This window comes from Lissotriton helveticus, chromosome 4_1 (assembly GCF_964261635.1).
Source record: "Lissotriton helveticus chromosome 4_1, aLisHel1.1, whole genome shotgun sequence".
Classification (NCBI taxonomy): domain Eukaryota; kingdom Metazoa; phylum Chordata; class Amphibia; order Caudata; family Salamandridae; genus Lissotriton; species Lissotriton helveticus.
The window spans coordinates 1,734,818,512-1,734,838,144 of NC_136063.1; the positions used below are offsets into that span (position 1 = coordinate 1,734,818,512).

General features: G+C 50.4%; 1 protein-coding gene across 1 annotated transcript in view; it reads right to left on the reverse strand.

Annotated features, from left to right (window-relative positions):
- LOC144829347 (magnesium transporter NIPA2-like) overlaps window positions 1-19,633 on the reverse strand; it is a 131,817-nt gene that overhangs the window by 53,867 nt on the left and 58,317 nt on the right. The window lies entirely within an intron of this gene.

The following is a 19,633-nucleotide window of genomic DNA, read 5'->3' on the forward strand; positions in this document are numbered from 1 at the left end:
TTAAGCATTACTTCAATAGTATTAGACTTTGGGCCACACCAGAGCACTATTTAATGTCCATGGCTCTATCATATACAAAGGTTTTCAGCATTGTATGTAGAGCTTTCACTTTTCTCTACTCAAACTCTGCATACATTTTTCCCCATATAAAATGTAGTTCTTCCTGCAGCTTTTAGCAGGAGATAGTCCAATGGCCATGAGAGTTTATCTAGAGATATAACTGTGAAGTCTATTATGGAGCACTCAAATAGTGAGTTAATAGTATGTTCCTTTAGGAGTTTTAGCCTTTTATCCTTTTCTGCAAATGTACTCCCAGTCATCAGGCTACACCTTTCCGGAAATCCAATATCTTCGTGTTTTTCTCACCCAACATCCAATTTTGCTTCCAAAGTATATAATCAACTTTATGGTATTTTCATGTGCTTTTAAAGCTGATGCAAATCTACCGCATGGAAAATTATATTTTATTTTAACCAAAACACATGCAAGTGTGAATTGTAGACCCAACCAGGAGTCTGAACTCCAATAGACCTTTCTGTGGTTTTGCACGTAAATAGATGAAAATGTTCTTTGTGTCAATAAAAGCATAAGTGGCAGTTTATTTACAAACTTCTGGGTGCGACTGTCACCCTCCCACCCTCATAAACACCAGACTCTGAATAACCTTATTTAGAGGTACCATCAAGAGATTTAAACATCAAAAAATCAAGTTATGCCTTAAGGAGTTATTCCCCAGCTGCTGTGCACTGCAGGTGGTTGTTGCAATCAATGACTCTGGGCTGAAGGGAAAAAGGTGACAGCTTGTTGATTTTAATCTTAGAAGCGTAGGTTGGCGAGGACCTCGTGGAGAGTTTATCCTCTGCAGAGTTTGTAGCCATACCTGCATTGTGGGAGGTGAACAGGGTGCCGATCGAGGACTCGGGGTATGGCTCTTCCGTTGATTTCTGCATCAGACCTCCCACCTACATGCTGCTCTGCAGGACATGTCTTTACCACATCAAGTTGTGATGCCCCACTGCCTATGTATGTATTACACGTCTATTTATGTAAATCACCTTCTTGTGATCCTCACACAATTAGCAGAGAGGGAATCGGCCCAAGCGAATATCAGTAACATCATAAAGTCATTGACGATGCCCCGGATATCAGAGAGAGGGTCAGTCAGATATCCCTTGACTAGCCAATGAGATTTTGTGCTACACCAGCCATTAAAGAAGCAATCAAAGCACCTGTCCTCCGTGGAAAAGTGGCTAGAAGATCATCCCATTTCAGGCAGGCCAGGCTAAACAAAAAAAAAACTGTGAAACAAAGGAAAATTAAAATAACATGGTAAACCAAAATACATGGGACTTAAGCACCTTTAAATACAATAACACTAACTCAAAACTAAATGATAACGAGATGAGAAGAAGGAGGCTATATGACACTGGGTGGGAAACGTATTGCCTATTTAATACAAAAATATGAGAAGTAAGAATGTATGGGGATGATCAAAAGTGTGAACAGGATGGAACAGATGAGGATAAAGAAGTGGCGAGCTATTTGCAGGTTACTACAAGGGACTCTAGTGACTTGTTTTCATATGAATGAGCCAATGATGGAGAATATTCTGAAAAACCTTAGACTACCCTTATTTACTGATGGGGCGGCCTCAGGCATCAAGAGAGAATCGAAATTTGCCTAGCTTATGTAACGGTAAGTTTCAATTCTATTAAGGACACGGAGGCGAGGATTATGCTATATCTTCCTTCGCTTTATTAACATAAAACTCCACAGCAGCTTAGGAAATATATTCAAAACAGTGAACGAAAATGCTTTAAGTCCCAAAGCATTTGAAGGAACGTTTTAACAGTCCAAAACCACAACTCCCAAGAGTCTCTTGTGTATTGCTAGTCCATAGTCCTTCCATCATGTCTATCACAGCTAGAAAGCCAGTCCTCTCTTCCTCTTCCTCCTCCTTCTTCGCGCAGATCACGCATTCGCCTCATTGATCCTGCTTAGCACCCTCGTTGCCTGCCGGAAAAAAGACAGTGTAAGCGAGGCGGCAAAGGTATCTTACAATAAGGCAAAGGAGTACTCAAAGACTAGTCACAGTACAGAAACTGCATAAAGGAAAACGCTTTACTTACTGCCATACGGGTGGGTAGAGAAACCACCGTGTGTTCTGGGTGGGATAATCCTCGCCTCCGTGTCCTTAATAGAATTGAAACTTACCGTTACATAAGCTAGGCAAATTTCGATTCTATGTCAGGACCGGAGGCTTCAGATTATGCTAGTTCAAAGCTTACTTACCACCAACTGGGCCAAATCCACCACAGGTTTAAAATAAAACCTCTTAAAGGTGGAGTCCGAGGACCAATCCGCAGCTCGCATTAGATCCTCCAAGCGAGCACCTACAGAGAACGCCTTAGAGGCCATGGCCCCTCTGGCAGAGTGTGCCCCAAAAAGACTCGTATTGATGCCTGCTTCTTGCATGACCCAACGCACCCACCTAGCAATAGTGGGGGAGGAGACAGCTTTGTGTGGCTTCCGCAAGGCAATCAACAATTGACGTTCGCCCGGGGGGCGCAATTCCAATGTCAAATCCTCATATGCTTTGAGGCATTGCACAACACACAACTTAGGAGTGTCTAGAAAAGCTGGATAGGAAATGGATCGTGACGACGTTTTAGTGCGTCGACCCACGGTAAAAGTAACCCCATCCGGGGAGAAAATGCGTGCAGATATATCCAGGGCACGCACGTCAGACACACGTCTACAAGAGACTAAACATAACAACATGGCCAACTTTGCAGAAATTTCCTTAAGAGACAGATAGGAGTTGACCGGCCAAGAAAGGAACAAATTCAGGACCAAATTGACGTCCCAAAGGACGGAATACCTGGGCTCCGGAGGCAATGCGAGTCGAATAGCCCGCAGAAGACGACAAACAAAAGGATGCTCACCTAACGGAGAGCCATCGATGTTGTCATGGCCTGCCGAAATCGCTGACCGAATTGCATTAATTGTTCTGTAGGCAAGGCCTTTGTCGGCTAGTTCAGCCAGGAAATTCAGAACGGGAACGAGGCCCGCGACCAAGGGATCCAAATCCCTTCGTAGACACCAACGCATCCACTTAAGCCAAGCGGATCTGTAGCGCTTCGTCGTACTATCGGCCCATGCTTTGGAGAGAAGGTGCTCAGCTGACCCCGAAAGGCCTGGGAGCGTCCAACGTCTCCTGAGAGCCTCCACGCCATGAGGCGGAGCGAGCCCCGCATGACGAGAGGATGCGGTTCCTGATCTGGATTCCTCAGGAGGAGAGGAAACAGGGGTTGGAAAATCCCAAGAAAGTTCCAGAAGAACCGGAAACCATACTTGAGACCTCCAAAGCGGTGTAATCAACACCAGCTCCACTCTTTGGCGGCGTACCTGGGCCGCTGTCCGCACCACCATGGAGAACGGGGGAAACGCAAACGGTTTTTCCCGACTCCAATCCTGCAGAAAGGCGTCCGTGGCCTCCGCAAGAGGGTCCGGCCTCCAACTGAAAAATCGCGGCAGTTGGTGATCCAGACGGGACGCAAACAGGTCCACCGAAAAAGGACCCCAAAGGCTCTGTAGCCACCGGAAGACCTCCGGATCCAGTTTCCACTGACTGGCATCCCTGAGGTACCTGGAGTGCCAATCCGCTACCTGATTGGCCCGGCCTGGCAGGTACTCCGCTGTCACAGCGATGTGGTGCGACAGGCAGTAATCCCAGAAGTCCTTCGCCAAATTCGCCAGAGCGCGAGAACGAGGACCCCCTAGATGGTTCACATAACGAACCGCTGAAACATTGTCCATTTTCAGTAAAACACAGGCTCTGACCGAATCCTTGGTCCAGCAACGGACTGCGAAGGATCCCGCTAGGAGCTCCAGACAGTTGATATGTAACCGTTGTTCGTCTGAAGACCAGGCGCCGCCGGTGGAGAAATCCCCGCACCGGGCGCCCCAGCCCGACCTGCTGGCATCGGATTCTATGACGAGATCCGGCACCGACCCGAAGATCGCCCGACCATTCCACGCCTCCATGTGAGACAGCCACCAAGACATTTCCTCCTTCACCTCCTCCGTGAGAGGAACCAACTGATCGTAGCTCATTCCTCTCCGGAGGTGTTGAGCTTTGAGGCGTTGAAGCGCCCTGTAATGTAGGGGCCCCGGAAAAATCGCTTGGATGGAAGACGACAGAAGTCCTACCACCTTGGCGACATGCCGTAAGGACGTGCGATCCTTGGTGATCGTCTGCCGAAGCAGATGTCGGATCTTCGCGATCTTCCGGGGCGGAACACTCAGAACCGCCTCCACCGAATCCACCACGAACCCCAGGAAGGTAAGTCTCTGAGTGGGGGTCAAAACCGATTTTGAGCCGTTGATAACGAACCCCAGTTTCTGAAGAAGGTGTACGGCCTGTTGCAGCTGCCCAGCCATGATCACTGGACATTGCCCCATAAAGAGGATGTCGTCCAAGTAGACCAACATCCGCACTCCTTGACCCCTGAGGAACTCCACCACCGGATGCAGCACCTTTGTGAAGCACCAGGGGGCCGATGAAAGGCCGAACGGCAGCGCCGCGAACTCGAATACCCTGTCGTTCCACAAAAACTGAAGGAAACGACGATGCGGCGGGTGGATAGGAACGACTAGATAAGCATCCTTGAGATCCAGCCTCACCATCCAATCTCGAGGGAGGAGCACGTCCCGAAGGAGGTGAATACCCTCCATCTTGAAGTGCCGATAGATCAACCACCCGTTGAACTCTTGTCCACTAGGAAGACATTGCTGATAAAACCCTTGGGGTGGCGCGTTGATAGACGGATGGCACCTTTGCGAAGCAACTCTGAGACCTCTCCGTCTATCAAAAGCGCGTCGGACTCCGAAAACACCATCGGCCGTGGGAACACTTCTTGAGTGGGTTGGTCGTAGAACTCTATATGGAACCCACGTATGGTTTGTAAAACCCAAGCGTCGGCAGTGAGCAATTCCCACTCCTCGTAAAAGGTTGCCAACCTCCCTCCTATCGGAACCTGATCTAAACAAAGTACACTCACCGGAGGTATTTCCTTGACCGGAATTCTTCCTGAATCCTCTGCCGCTGAAGCGTAGCCTTCTGGTGGGGTAGAAATTATTGAAGTTTGCAGAGGTCTGGTACTGGCCTCTGCCGGAGCCTTGCCCTCTATTATTGGCCTGTTGGCCACGGCCGGTCGCGCGGCCCCTGCCGCGACCGGCCCCTCCAGAGAAACGCTGGTGAAAAACGCATTTGATGCTGGACTGTGCCTTGTCCAGCGATGTAAAAGTGGACACGAACTTGCCCAGCTCTCTGATAAAGGGCTCGCCGAAGAGGCCCCCCTGTGCTACCGCGCCCGCCTCCGACGAGGCCAGGTCCCCCAGCTTAGGGTCTAATTTAATTAGTAAGGAACGCCGGCGCTCGGTGGACAGGGCGCAATTGGCATTACCCAGGAACACGATAACACGTTGTGCCCAATTCGAAAGCACCTCTGGGGAAATGACCGTGCCATTCGCCTTCGCCTCCTCCGCCATGTCGAGGATTTTTGTGGCAGGTCCTACGGCATCTAGCAACTTATCTTGACAGGACCGCCAGGAGCGGTCAATACCCTTCCGTGGATCTTTCATGAATTTGGCCAAGAAGGTGGCCATTTTCGCATCTAACCCGGGGGTCATAGCCACCTTCCCTTCCAAAGACGGCCGCGGACATTCCCCTCGCAGACAACCTCTGGCTTCCTTCTCCAGCGGCTTGCGCAGTCGACCCGCAACGAACTTTGCCACCGTCTCACCCGGTGTCCAGGCTGCGGACCGCGGATGAACGATCTCATCCGGGTCCAACATGCCCGATTCATCCCGAGGGAGCTCCGTGGCTGAGCTCGATGGGCGCCAAGAGCGTACCGACTCCCCGTCATCGTCAGTGTCCGGTGAATCATACACTGGAGAAGCGGGGGCCGTGCAAACGTCCCCTGTAGCGTCAGGATTCGCCAGGGGGTCAGGGGGCGCAGCAGTTGCCTTTGCCAAAAATGCGTCACGGAGACGCTCAAAGGCGCCTCTGTCCACCCCCTGCGCCTCCGAGGACGGTCCCTCCCTGCAGGGTTTCTTCGGCGCGGGCGGCTTCCCGCCCGACGTTCCCGGGGGGTCAGTAGACACCCCCGAATGAGCGGACGCTAACTTTGCGCATTCCTCCACAATGCGTGCGGAGAGGCGGTCCTCCATGGGTCCCACCACCTCCGTCACACAGCGGTAAATGGAGTTATCCACCGCTTGGTAGAACTCATCGTCTTGTAAGTAGGAATAGGGCTCATTCTCATATTCCCCTTCCATCATGAACTCACAGAACCAACCCCACAGGCACCCAGAGGGTGTTAATCGAGAGACAACTCGAGTTTGGGCAGACAAAACTGACTGCGATCACTTTGTGGGCCAACAGGCGTGGCAGGTAGGGCTGCACCGACCCCCCAGCGCGCGGACTCTCCTCACCGGGACCGAGTCTTGCTGCCCCTCAAACGCGCTATGCCACACAGAAATAAGTGAGGTGCACAAAAACGCGCCCGAAGGTGTTTTACGCGGTCAAAGCCGCAATACAGACCCCAGCGGGGCGTCAGGGAAAGGATTACCGACCCGGTAAACCAGGCGTCAGAGGGGCAAGCGAGGGCAGGCTCCGGCGCAGGCAGACTCCTCAGCGCGGTCCCCGTAACTGAGGAGACGCGCCGAAGAGCCGGCGAGACGCGTGGGCGCCCTCTGGCGGCTTAATCAGTCACCGCACATAATTGGGAAAAGAAAGAGTCGCGTAGGAACGAACAGAACGTTCCCGCGACCGGGGACTCTGCAATGGAAAAAGTAAACCATGCGACAAGCCCCCAACAAATTGTATATACGATACAACCAGTAAATATCACACAAAAGGAAACATGAAAACACTTATCTGGCTGCGGGAGCAGCGAAGAAAGAGGAGGAAGAGGAAGAGAGGACTGGCTTTCTAGCTGTGATAGACATGATGGAAGGACTATGGACTAGCAATACACAAGAGACTCTTGGGAGTTGTGGTTTTGGACTGTTAAAACGTTCCTTCAAATGCTTTGGGACTTAAAGCATTTTCGTTCACTGTTTTGAATATATTTCCTAAGCTGCTGTGGAGTTTTATGTTAATAAAGCGAAGGAAGATATAGCATAATCTGAAGCCTCCGGTCCTGACATAGAATTACAGAAGCAGAGGCTTATATGGCTTTCTCTCAAATGCATGTCAGGTAGTTGTGAGGCTCAACAGCATCCAGGCATAACCATTTAAATAAAAAAAAACAGGGGAGCAGAGGGTAAAACTTTTTTTAGCCGGAACGGAGATGCAGAGTAGGATTTTTCATATAAATGGGTCACATGATAACATTTTTTACAGAAAACTGCACAGAGATCAGGTTATGGAGCTAGATCAATAAAACACGGTAGTCATGTTAAAAGGGGAATTAGAAAGGTCTCAACACTTGATCAATAAAGAAAAGGCAGGTTCTTCAGTGAAAGGTTTCCGGATCCACAAAATAAAGGATTCCAGATTAAACTCAAAAGGGCTGAATGGCAGTGAACATGGTCATCTTGTGCAGGGCCTGCACCATTACATATAAATGTAGCTTTAGTGAAGGTTCATTGGTAAATAAGTGATGATCACGCAGTCCATGGCTGATTACAAAAAACTACTCTCACTGTGTTTTTTTCACGTTATCAATGGAGGCAGAATCTTGATTGTTTGGCAAATATCTCTTGCTTTCAAGTAACACTCACTAGCCCCTGTCTAGGTACTGTTCTTAGTACTACATCTATTGCCCAGTAACAGTACTTAAGAATACGCCTAAAAAATTTAAAAGCCACAAAACTACTCAGTTCAGTACCAGGTAGGTCGCCCGCCCTCCGCACAGCACCTCCTGTGTCTCCCTGCCCCAGCTGCCGTTGCTGAGGAAGTCCGAGGCCCTCCACCACCCGCAGGCTACCACCTGCGCGTCATCCCTAGGCCGTAGGTAGGTTTGTTCATCCTCCGCTTTATTGCTTTTATTGTATTGCTTGTATTTTCATTGTTGTGTCTGTGACTGTTGTTGTCTGTCTTCCCCCGCTGCCTGTACGTGGTCCGTGTCCCATTTTCTTCCCTCTGTTCTCCTCGCTGTCCCCGTGCTCTCTCTGCCCGGTTTTCCCTTCTGTTCCCCTCGCTGCCCCCGTGCCTCTCTGCCCGTTCTGCCTTCTGTTCTTAGATGCCCCTGTATTTCTGTATTCTGTATTTTGCCTATGTGCCACTCGTTTTTCCGGTATATCTGTGCCCATTTTGCCTTCTGTGCCACTCGTTTTTCCCTCTTTTTGTGTCCCTTTTGCCTTCTGTTCCACTCGTTTTTTGTGCCCTTATGCCCTCTGTTCCACTTGTTTTTTTGTGCCCTTCTGCCCTCTGGGCCACTCTTTTTACCCTTTTTTGCCCCTTTTGCCTATTGTTCCACTCCTTTTTTGTGCCCTCTGTCCCACTTGTTTTTCTGTGCCCCTTCTGCCCTCTGTGCCACTCGTTTTTCGCTCGTTTTTTGTGCCCTTCTGCCTTTGGTTCCACTCGTTTCTTGTGCCCTTCTGCCCTCTGTTCCACAAATTTTTTTTGTGCCCTTCTGCCCTCTGTGCCACTCGTTCTTCCCTTATTTTGCCCCTTTTGCCTTTTGTTCAACTCGTTTTTTGTGCCCTCTGTGCCACTCGTTTTTCCCTAGTTTCTGTGCCCCTTTTTCCTTCTGTTACCTTCGTTATTCCTCACAGCCCTCGCCCCTGCGTCCCCTGCGGCCCCGCCCCCACGCCTCCCAGCTGTTCCTCCCTCCCACCTCCCCATATATGCTGGCCGCGCCGCTGGCGCGCCGAAGGCAAGCCCGTCCGCGACTGGACCGCGCCCAGCCCCGGAACCCCTGGCCGCACGCTCTCAACTAAGGACGGAGCCACACCTGCTTCAAGGCCGCCCCGAAATAAACACAAGGCCCCTTCACCTGCCGGAACCACAGCTACACCAGCCTCAGAGCCGACGAACCACCCGCCAAGAGAGACCCCAACCATCTCCGATGCATACTACTGAACAACTGCTCCGCACGCAAGCATGCCGTCGAGCTCTGGGACCCGCTCGACACAACATCGCTGGACGCTGCCTTCCTGACAGAGACCTGGTTTAACTACTCCTCCGCACCAGACATCGCCACAGCCATCCCAGACGGCTACAAGATCACCTGCAGAGACCGCACCAACGGGGTCGGCGGAGGAATCGCCATCATTCACAAGAATAGCATCAGGGTCTCGACTAGCACCGACGAAGCGCTCAGCACCGCTGAACACATGCATTTCCAGATCCACACAGACCCTAACTCCACCCTCAGAGGCACCTTCGTCTACCGACCCCCCGGACCCTGCCTCCAGTTCAGCGACTCCATCGCCGACTTGATCAGCACGCACTCCCGGACCTCCACCGACTACATCCTCCACTGACACATGAACTTTCGCCTTGAGAACAACAACAACAACTTCACAACCCTGATCGATACCCTCGCCAAGCTCGGACTGAAGCAACTGGTCACAACGCCAATCCACTCTGCTGACCACATGCTCGGCCCGTCTTCTCCTCAAGTCTGCACGTCTCCGTTAGCCACACCACCGAACTCCTCTGGACCAACTACCGTTGCATCCACTTCGCCATTCAGAAACCCACCACACACCACAGCACCCAACAGATCCCCCGCCGCTGCTGGAGCAAAATCACGAAAGCAAACTACATGCAAACCTCGCTCTCAGCCCACCCACCGAACCCTCCAACACCGATGACGCTGCCCACAGCTTCAGACGCTGGAACAAGGATTGTGCCAACACCCTCGCTCCGCTGAAGAACCCTCCCCACAGAGACACCAGCAAGAGGGCCAGCTGGTTCACCCCAGAACTCCTAGCCTCCAAGCAAGCCTGCCGGAAACTAGAGAAGAAATGGCACAGTGAACAAACTCCGGACAGCCACGCAGCACACAAGGACGCCATCCGCAACAACCACCACCTCATCAGGGCGGCCAAGAGGACCTCCTTCAAAGACCGCCTCGACAGCAGCGCACACAATAGCAAGGAGCTCTTCAATATCGTGAAGGAACTCTCCAACCCCAGCTCCAACACCAACAACATCCCACGGTCGCAAGCCCTGTGCGACTCCCTCGCCATCTTCTTCCACCGCAAGATAGCAGACATCCATGACAGCTTCAACACCCAGACAGCCCCAACTGACAGCAACACAACAGACTCTCCGCACACCATCAACCATGACCCCCTGCTAGCCTGGGCCAGCGTAAGCATCAATGACACCATGAAGACCATGCTCACAATCCACTCCGGCTCTCCGTCAGACCCATTCCCGAACCACGTCTTCAACAGAGCAAGCAGCTCCATCGCACCCCACCTGCGCAACGTCATCCATCTCTCCCTCGAGACCGCGACCTTCCCAGAGATCTGGAAACATGCCGAGATCAACGCCCTACTCAAAAAACCTAAGGCAGACCCAAGAGACCTCAAGAACTTCCGGCTCATCTCTCTGCTCCCCTTCCCGGCCAAGGTCATTGAGAAAACCGTCAACAGACAGCTAACCCGATACCTCGAAGAAAACAGAATCCTGGGCCCTTCCCAGTCAGGGTTCGGCAGCAACCACAGCACCGAGACTGCCCTCATCGCCGCCACCGATGACATCATGACCCTGCTGGACAACGGCAAGACCGCAGCACTCATCCTCTTCGACCTCTCTGCCGCCGTCGACACAGTCTGCCACTGCACACTACGTGCACGCCTCCACGCCGCAGGGACCGAGACAAGGCTCTGGATTGGACCACCTCCTTCCTCTCCGGCAGAACGCAGAGTGTCCGCCTCCCCCCATTCTGTTCCAAAGCCTCAGAGATCATCTGCGGCGTACCCCAGGGATCCTCCCTCAGCCCGACGCTGTTCAACTTTTACATCGCTCCGCTCGCACACGTAGCCCGACAGCACGACCTCAACATAACACACTCAGCTGATCCTCTCCCTCACTAAAAACCCCATCACCGACACAGCCAACTTCCACGAAGGAATGAAGGCCGTAGCCGACTGGATGAAGACCAGCCGTCTGAAGCTGAACTCATCCTCGGCTCCAACCCTTTAGCCTGGGACGACTCCTGGTGGCCGACGGCACTGGGGGCAGCCCTGACACCCACCGACCACGCACGCAACCTGGGAATCATCCTCGACTCAAGGCTCTCAATGACCAACCAAGTCAACGCCGTCTCCTCCTCCTGCTTCAACACTCTCTGCATGCTCTGCAAGATCGACAGATGGATCCCGACAGATACAAGAAAGACAGTCACCCAGGCCCTTGTCAGCAGCAGACCCCGACCAAGCTCATCAAACGACTACAATGCATCCAAAACGCCTCAGCACGACTGATCCTCGACGTACCACGCCACGGCCACATCACCCCCCACCTAAGAAACCTGCACTGGCTCCCCATCAACAAGAGGATATCCTTCAAGCTCCTCACCCACGCACACAAGGCACTCCACAAGACCGGCCCAGCCTACCTCAACAGACGGCTCTCCTTCTACATCCCCAACAGCCAGCTACGCTCCACCAACCTCTCACTCGCCACCATCCCGCGCATCCGAAGAACAACCACCGGTGAGAGATCCTTCTCCCACCTCGCAGCCAAGACATGGAACACCCTCCCACTGAGCCTACGACAGACCCAAGACCTGCTGACCTTCAGGTGGATACTCAAGACCTGGCTGTTTAATCAGTAGCACCCCCCCCCCCCCCCAGCGCCTTGAGACCCTCGCGGGTATGTAGTGCGCTTTACAAATGATTGATTGATTGTTAGTGGCACTGTCGAGCGTCTGCCCCTGCGCACATGCGTTATAATAAAACCGTCGATTATAGAGCCTCTCTGTGTCCTTTGAGAGGCACACCTATGTAGCACTGAACTCCTGGGTGTGATCTAGTGGCTAAACACTTATAAGACCCCAAAGGCGAGACATATTGGCTATGCCAATGCTTGTTTTTAGTGCAGCTATATTGTCCTATCCCTGCACTTGCTGTTCTCGAATTGTGACAGCTGTGCCACCCAGACTTTTTTGTCTCCAATTCTGATTTACATAAGCAGTGTTTTGTATGGAAATATAGCAAATGGGCTTCAAAATCATGATAATGAGAGCAAACAGCATGTGATAAAAAGCCGTTTTAAGTTTTCTAGCACAGCATGGGATATGTGCCACTGAAAGGTGCTTGAGTAAATACTCGCCTTTGGCAGATGACAAAAGTGTTTGAAACCTCTACCGACTGGGATGTTTGAGCTCTTAAAAGTTACTTTGCCTTTTCCGCAAGTTGAATGCCAAATATGTTTTTTTAAAGAATACACTGCTTTTATTGCTTTATGTGATTTGTTCTTAGGTGTATTTCTTTCTGTGTTAAATAAATAGTATTTTCCTAAATGTTGCAAAAGAACATTAACTTTCATGGTTGCACTTTATTTCTAATATGATCCAATCAGCGCCGCTGGCGGAAGGCTGCAGTGATAGAGGGTGTGTCCGGTTCTCTAAAGTGTTCTTGATCTGACCTCCTGCCTCACCCGTGCCTCAAGGGGTTTGCCCGGGGAGGGTGGGGGGAGAACAAGGACAATATATCTACCCCGAGAAACAAAAGGGTAGATTTGAGGGAGAACAAGAGTAACAAGCAGCAGGAATTTAAAGAGAAAAAAAAAGCCGGCGGGAGGAGGATTTCTGTTGGAAGGCGAAACGTGGGTGGGATTCAGTGGAAGAGAAGTAACCTACCGGGGGCGACAGAGAGAATAACACACGCAAACTCTTTTGTTTTTTAAGTGAAGTGCGGCCTGTGAGAAGAAACAGAAGCAACGGTAGGGTTCTGAGAGGAAGCAATAATGGGGGGTTGGGCGGGGTATTAATCTGGAGTCACACGGGGTAACATGGTAGCAGCTGGGGGCGTGGTGAGTGCTGAAGCAACACAGGGAAGGGTGAGGGGGTGGATGTGAGAGCAACATGGAGTTGGGTGAGGGGATGGATACGAACTGAACTCGAAGAGGGCAGGAGGGACATGAAAGCAACATGGGGAGCGGGGGAGGAGCCGAGGCAATTGGGAGATGCATACGGTCGAGCGAAAAACACAGGGGAGAGAAGTGCACGAGGAAGACAGCTAAACAACAAGATGCAGCCGCGCGGCCGTGAAAGCGATCACGATCGCGCAGATGCTCTCTGTGGTCGGGGAGGGGCGGAGCGAGGCACGCTGCATTGGAGAGGCGGAGCGAGACGCACTGTTATGACCCACGGCGGTGGGATACCGTGAACACTGCTTAGAGCCATGGTTGACATCTCAAGACTACAAATCCCATGATTCCTGGAGGCGAGCGACGCGTCTGGTTATGACGTCACTACACGGACGCCTCAAGACGGAGCAGATCCGGCACCGCCTCGCCGATTATTCTGGTTCCTGGTGGCAGTTCAGGTAGGATCGAGCACTGCGAGTTGAGCAGCGTATCCTTATCTGGTGACTAGTATTCTTGCACAGTCTATTCCTTGTGTCCGCTTTGCGGAAGTCCTGCTCATTGTGAGGGCTCCGCTGGGCGGGTACCGGAGCCTCGTTGACTGTGCTCCGTTATGTTTGGACCTGCATTCCTATGCCTAGAGACTTTGTGTAACTTGTAAGAGACTCCGTTTTTGAGCTCTGAGTCGGCGGGGAGAAGTCATCCTTGCCGCATGTACTTTGGACTGAGTGGTTAACCACGGGCTGTGGGAGCGTTTTTTCTGTTTTCTTATTTGATTGAACCTGCAACACAGCGAGAACTGTCATATTGATTCCTGGTCTTACGTATCAGGTCCTTCACTGCAACTTCGTCATGTGTGGATATAATGGTACTGAATTACAGTGATTCATGATTCTACAAAAGGCAACATTTCATGATTATAAGGCTTTGTGTGACAGTAACACTGAAGTCTTTTTCTTTGCGTTGTCCTAATTAAGCATAGACCTAGTCTCTGCTGTTTTTGCTTTTCTTCTACACAACAGGGGTATAATGAGCTTCGCCTGGCTGGCTATTTCCCATTCTGCCCTCTGTTGAAGCCCTGCCTTTAGCACCATAGGTATGTGAACAATAGTTAGGACTGTATTGAGATACTGTAGTGTTTGCTGTGAATAACGTATGCATTTTGCAATTGTAGGACTGTGCTGTTTCTTTCTACACTTTGATGGCCAGGCAAAGCCTACTTTTACTACCCTCCAGGTAACCTAAGTTTGTTGCATAAAAGACTCTCTTATCATACATACTACGAGTATTAGGTACAAGGGTATACCGTGCTTGTTATGCTTATATAATCTTGCTCTACTTACAGCTTCTCCGCCCTCCCGTTCCAGCCTTGCAGTCCTGCTGTTCCTGTTATCCCTCGCTTGATCACCACTGTGTGTCTGTTGTTGATCAGACCCAGGGGTTGTCGAGAGGTGGAACCCTTTTTGCATCGTACCATCCTGAGGACAATTGGGACGTAACAGAATAATCGGCCCAAGAATTAAGTCCTCCCGGTAGTACGATACAATGTCCACCCTCGAAGATGTCATGGCCGCTTTGGCCCTAGTACAGGCTGAGTTGCAGGCTTCCAGGACTGAAACAGCCACGTTGCAGGCACAGGTGGATAGATTGAGTAGAAACCCCTTCAATGCAGGTACCCAGGCCGCTTCCTCCGTGGTGGTGGAAGTTCCCGCCCCGATACCCTTGGCCCCTCCGGAGCGATTCCACGGGGAAAGTGATAAAGTACAAGTATTTCTCACTCAAGTCCTTTTACACTTTTCCTGCAAGCCTAAGGTCTTTAACACTAATCATGCCAGGGTGGCCTTTCTCATATCCTACTTGGCGGGGGATGCAGCTCAATGGGCAGTCCCCCTAGTAAAGAGAGATGATCCTTTGTTAAGGGATTGGGTGGCATTTCGGGCAGATTTTGAGAAAACCTTTAACCGCCGGTCAGCCACCTTGTCTGCTGATAGGGAACTGCTGGGGTTAAGACAAGGAAACAGGGATTTGATAGCCTATTTGAATGACTTTAGGAGGCTAATAGCTGAAACAGAATGGCCCGAAGACAAGCGTTTAGCCATCTTTTACACAGGATTGACGGGCGAGATGAAAGATGTCCTGGCCCAAATAGACCCTCAGCCCAGTACCTGCGAAGACATGATTAGCCTGGTATTGAGGTTGGATCATCGCCTAAGTGATAGAAGGGGAGATACTCGACGAAAGGACAAAACCACGCCCAGTTATGAGCACTCCAAGACAACAGAGGTAACATCCTCAACCAGACCCGAACCCATGGAAATAGGGGCCGTGCGATCCCCTCTAACGGCAGAGGAAAGAGAATATCGAAGAAAAAGAGGATTGTGCTTATATTGTGGCAGAAAGGGGCATTTTATAAGGGAATGTCCGACGAGAACAAAAACCCGGTATGAAAATCGGAAGGTGTCGGTGATATCAGCCGAACAGAAGTCGGGAAACGAGAAGGCTTGAAGAGGAATGAAGGGTGCCCTTCAAGTAAGTTGTTTATCCCTTCTGTGGAGAAAAAAGAAGCCATACATTTCTACGTGGATATAGGTCTGGACATACACGAGGAAAAAATATGGATTAGAGCTATGTTGGACTCAGGAGCAACTGGTTGCTTCATGGATCATGCCCAGGCCAGTAGCCTCGGTCTGGTACTGCAAGAAAAGGAAATTCCTGAAGCCGTTTTTGCAGTGGATGGGAGAAGGTTGGATTCTGGACCTATCAGGCTACAAACCAAGGAACTATGTATGTCAATGGGTTTGGATAATCAGGAAAGGTTGTTTTTTAACATTATACAAGCACCACAGTATGGGGTGATTCTTGGACTGCCTTGGCTGAGGAAGCACAATCCCGCTATAGATTGGGAAAGTCAAGTAGTTCACTTTTCATCGGAGTACTGCCAAAAGAATTGTTATCCTCCGAAACACAGTCCTGCTACGGCGTTGGCAAGCACCCATCATATTGCCACGGCAGTCGAGCATGATGTGGAACTACCGGCCGAATACCACGACTTGGCTGAGGCGTTTAGTGAGGCTAAAGCGGAAACGTTACCACCCCACAGGCAGTATGATTGCCAAATAGACCTAATTCCTGGGGCTAAAATACCAGCCGGGCGGGTATATGCGTTAACGGAACCAGAGACCCTGCATCTCCGTTTATACTTGGATAAACTGTTAGACCTCGGATTCATCAGGGAATCCAAATCTCCTGCGGCCTCTCCGTTATTTTTTATCCCGAAGGCCAATGGCGATCTTCGCGCTTGTGCGGACTACAGAGCGTTAAACGCCATTACGGTGAAGAACAAATACCCCCTTCCGTTAATCAACGTACTACTAGAGCAGGTGAAGGATGCAGTGATTTACACGAGGCTAGACCTAAAAGGGGCTTACCACTTAGTCCGAATGAGATCCGGGGATGAGTGGAAGACAGCCATCAAAACCCGTTTTGGCCTATACGAATATTTAGTGATGCCCTTTGGGCTGTGAAACGCGCCGGCAGCCTTTCAGTTTTTTTTGGATGATGTTCTTAAGGAGTATCTGGATCGCTTCGTCGTTGTATATATTGACGACATTTTAATATACTCCTCCACCACGGAACAACATACGGGTCATGTGAGGGCTGTGCTGCGTACCTTGTTGGAGCATCATCTATACTGCAAGCTCAGTAAGTGCGAGTTTAACACCACCTCAGTGGAATTTTTGGGAGTTATGCTCACACCAAGGGGCCAGGAAATGTCCGAAAGGAAAATAGTGGCTGTAAAAGAATGGCCTACACCCAAAACAGTAAGAGACATCCAGTGCTTCATTGGGTTTGCGAACTTTTATCGCAGGTTTATTGAAAACTTCTCTGCTATAGCCTGCCCAATGACAAGACTTTTAAAGAAGAAGGTAGCCTTTGTTTGGACCGAAGAAGCCCAAAGAAGTTTTGAGGAGCTTAAGAATGCCTTTGTGTCGGCTCCTGTGCTGGTGCATGCTGACCCCAGCAAGCCTTTTATAGTGGAAGCTGATGCCTCTGATGTAGCTGTGGGAGCGGTGCTTTCTCAACGCCATACCAACACGGGCCAGTTACATCCAGTGGCTTATCTGTCACGTACATTGAATCAGGCGGAGCGAAACTACGTGATAGCAGAGAAGGAGCTGCTAGCGATAAGAACCGCCTTTCTGGAATGGAGGCATCATCTCATGGGGGCTAGACATGCTGTAACTGTATATACAGACCATCGCAACTTACAGTACATGGCTGCGGCTCGTCATTTGACGCCTAGACAGATGCGGTGGATGATGCATTTTGCAGAATTTGACTTTATTGTAACCTACAGGCCGGGAAAAGATAACAGAAAGGCAGATGCATTGTCTCGACAGAACACTAGGACCGATCCTACAGACAGAAAGGAGGAGGCCATCATCAGCCCAGAGAAGGTCATAGGCGTCACCTGTACCCAGATGTTTCTGCGCAGTGTCCTTAGAAACATTCAGCGAGAGGACTGGAAGAAATGGTTACAAGCACACAAAGAGTGGACATTGGTGCAGGGCCTTCCTATGCGAAAGAAACAGTTGTTATTGCCCATTCAGGCCCTTCGGAAGCAAGTTTTCCAGTGGTGTCACACTGCCCCTTGTGCAGGACATAACGGCAACTGCAAGACTCTCGAGCGAATACAGAGACAATTCTGGTGGCCGAACATCAAACAAGATGTCACAAACTGGGTGGCGGAGTGCCCGATTTGTAGCCAAATGAAGACAAGCCATACCAAACAGTCAGGTTTATTGCAGCCTCTCCCCACGCCTGACGTTCCGTGGGAAAACATTTCAATGGACTTTGTGGTAGGCATGCCTGTCGATCAGGGGTGTACTGTTATCTTAGTGGTAGTGGACTATCTGACTAAGATGGCGCATTTTATCGCATGCAAGAAGGTACCCTCAGCTAGTAGGTTGGCGCATCTGATCCTCCAAAACATAGTGAGATTGCATGGGTTACCCAGGGTTATCATATCCGACAGGGGCAGTCAATTTACTGCCAAATTCTGGAAAACTTGGTGTAAGGCATTGGGTATAACAACCAGCACTTCCACGAGCTTTCATCCACAAACTGACGGGCAGACAGAAAGGGCCAATCAAACTCTGAAGCAGTATTTACGATGCTACGTGGATGTTATCAATGAGGATTGGGTGAATAGGTTATGGCTGGCAGAAATAGCTTATAATAGCGCTGTTCATGGGTCCACGAAGTATGCCCCCTTTTTTTTGCACTTACGGTTTTCATCCTAATTTCACTCCATTCCATCACCCGGCTTCTGCTTCCCCTGTCCCCGAAGTTCAGGAAAGAGTACAAAACCTCCAGAAGACTTGGCGGGAGGTTAAGGGACACCTAGTGCAAACCAAGGCGAGGTACAAGGCCTACGCAGATAAGCACAGACAAACTGGTCCAGTGTACAAAAAGGGTGATTATGTATGGTTATCCACGAAGAACATAAGATTTAGAAGGTACAGTATATTCAACCCAAAATATATTGGGCCTTACAAAGTGCTTAAATTGGTGAACCCTGTGGTGGTGAAACTGGCCTTACCGTCATCTTTGAGAATTCATCCAGCATTTCATGTTTCCCTAGTCAAACCTACACATGTGGGTAAAAAGGTCAAGCCGACACCTGTTGAGGTCAATGGTGAGGAGGAACATGAGGTGAGGGGTATTGTGGATTCCAAGATTTACCGCACCAGACTGTGGTATCTGGTGGCGTGGAAGGGGTACGGAAATGAAGAAAATTCATGGGAACCTGCTTCGGTTGTACATGCTCCCAAATATGTACGGATGTTTCACAAACGTTTTCCTCACAAACCATGTCTCTGTCAGTGTTCTTCTGGGGAGGGATGTACTGTTATGACCCACGGCGGTGGGATACCGTGAACACTGCTTAGAGCCATGGTTGACATCTCAAGACTACAAATCCCATGATTCCTGGAGGCGAGCGACGCGTCTGGTTATGACGTCACTACACGGACGCCTCAAGACGGAGCAGATCCGGCACCGCCTCGCCGATTATTCTGGTTCCTGGTGGCAGTTCAGGTAGGATCGAGCACTGCGAGTTGAGCAGCGTATCCTTTTCTGGTGACTAGTATTCTTGCACAGTCTATTCCTTGTGTCCGCTTTGCGGAAGTCCTGCTCATTGTGAGGGCTCCGCTGGGCGGGTACCGGAGCCTCGTTGACTGTGCTCCGTTATGTTTGGACCTGCATTCCTATGCCTAGAGACTTTGTGTAACTTGTAAGAGACTCCGTTTTTGAGCTCTGAGTCGGCGGGGAGAAGTCATCCTTGCCGCATGTACTTTGGACTGAGTGGTTAACCACGGGCTGTGGGAGCGTTTTTTCTGTTTTCTTATTTGATTGAACCTGCAACACAGCGAGAACTGTCATATTGATTCCTGGTCTTACGTATCAGGTCCTTCACTGCAACTTCGTCATGTGTGGATATAATGGTACTGAATTACAGTGATTCATGATTCTACAAAAGGCAACATTTCATGATTATAAGGCTTTGTGTGA